Consider the following 2417-nt stretch of genomic DNA (forward strand, 5'->3'; position numbering starts at 1 on the left):
AATATTTACGAGATTTTTATATTATTTTTAGATTAGTATATAGAAAGTCATATGATTTACCTATATAAGATAAATTTATTGTTTAGTTCGCAGAATTATAAAATAAATAAATTTCTAAAATAAAAGTAAGCCTAAGTTATTCCTTATTACATCGGCTATCTACCAGTAAAAAAAATAGTAAAGTCCCGTCAAAATCGGTCCAGCTGTTTCAGAGATAAGTCGGAACCAACAAACAGACAGAGAGACAAAAATTGTAAAAAAAAATATTATTTTGGTATATGTACCGTGTACCGTGTGATGTATATCCATATACATTTCGCAAAAAACGGTTATTTTAATATTACAAACAGACACATAGATTGACGACGACGACGATAATGACGATTTAAAAGTCTTGTAATGGCTATTTCAATAAAGTAAAATTGTGCTTTTATTTGAATTGATATGAAAGCTTCAACAACAATTTTACAAAACTAGAAATACTACAATCCAGAATCTAAACAGAGTCGAAACGCAAAGCACTGCTACTCTCGTTTGTATTATTTGTTTGAACTAGAGGCACCGTGGACACAGGATACGATAATCTTCTGCAATTATGAGCTGGTGAAAGCGTCTCACCCCAATAACGACTTATCGGGAATGCGACAGATTATATCTAGCAGTATCTGTATTCGCATTACTCAATAATAATTCTCTGATTGACTATCGCCGATAGTCAATCGGAAATATAATACCCGTACCGCATCATTACCAACTTGCATTTCAAATGATACATTAAAATCTATTTCCCCTTTATCGTTTATCGTTCGTATAATTTTTATGTACATTATATTCAATAATGTTTATTTAGGGAAAATCTCAAAATTATCTGTACTTTTTACTACATCAAATAAATATTTGGGATTGTCCTCAAAATGATCTGCACATATCCTTCCATTACACAAATATCGTAAGCAATTGTGTTCTAATTCTAGAACTTATATCAAAATGCCAACAGTCATGTATCAACAAACTAACTATCTATGGCTAGCTTTTATTCAAGACTTCGTGTCATTAAGATTAGTGTTCTGAGTAGTCATTGTTGTCGTAATTTATTTTCAGTTTTATAACAATAATTAAAAAATCGATATCCTTGACGAGAAAGTGTTTATGTATCAAAATGTAATTGTTTAGACTTTGAAGGTATTATCGTATTATCGTAGTTATCGAGCCAATATGTCAAAATGAAACAAAAACCGGATTGCAAATTAGATCTCCAGAGTTATAACTACGAAAAACTACAAACAATTTTGTGTAGGAAATAGTGCTTAATATCTAAACAAACATACAGATAGATTAAAAAAATCTTGATTAATCACCTAAATTACTTATGCCAGTAAGAAATTATGCGTAGTGTTGTAATATTATCATCATTACAGCCTATACAGTCCACTGCTGGACATAGGCCTCCACAATTTAACGCCAAAAATAACGTGAACTCATGTGTTTTGCCCATAGTCACCACGCTGGGCAGGCGGGTTGGTGACCGCAGTACTGGCTTTGTCGCACCGAAGACGCTGCTGCCCGTCTTCGGCCTGTGTATTTCAAAGCCAATATTATCAGGTAACTGGAATTTATTATAGTGTTACATTATATTGCAATTTCGGTTTTCACTCCCTTTGAATAAGGTTGATGTCGATTTTGTCCTATAAAAATTTAATAGTTATACTATTTAAAAAAGTAATTTTTTTTTCTCATATTTCTTTTACGTAAATATCATTGTTTCGTTCATTGTATTTAAGTAAAGTGCACTGACAATTAACTCGATAATTAATTTTATTCACACGACGTACTTTAATATCAATAAACATTTATTTAATATTATTTTTTATTATTTTATTGACTGACTACTGATCTCATGACGGTGATACTGGTATGAAAATCCCATAATCTTAGATAACAGTTTCAATTTCCACTCGGAATTTATATTTGGTTTTATACTAATAGTTGATAGGTTTCGTTATTGTTGACTAACCCTAACATGCCAGAACACGTAAAACCTTTGGTCTTAATTTTCATATATGTACACCTGATATCACTCGCGGCTCGTGGCAGAAAATTTTGCTAAACTGCAATGGAGCAATACTGAAGTTTACGAGTCAAACCTACTAGCATTAAGTGAATAGGCAATTGTTCATATATAGGACATTAAAACAGACTGTTTCTATTCATTTCAAAAAGTAACTAAAGATTTATTTTATAGAAACGTCCAAATGTACTTTCGAAACAATCTTCACGTAGTCCCTGCACGTAGGAACCGTTGATTTAATACTATAATATAAGTACATACACATATATAAATATTATACATATTTTTAATATCAAACAATCATCACAAAAATAATATTATTATTTTGTTATTTCCTCAAGCCTCAAAG

This window comes from Melitaea cinxia, chromosome 4 (assembly GCF_905220565.1).
Source record: "Melitaea cinxia chromosome 4, ilMelCinx1.1, whole genome shotgun sequence".
Lineage (NCBI taxonomy): Eukaryota > Metazoa > Arthropoda > Insecta > Lepidoptera > Nymphalidae > Melitaea > Melitaea cinxia.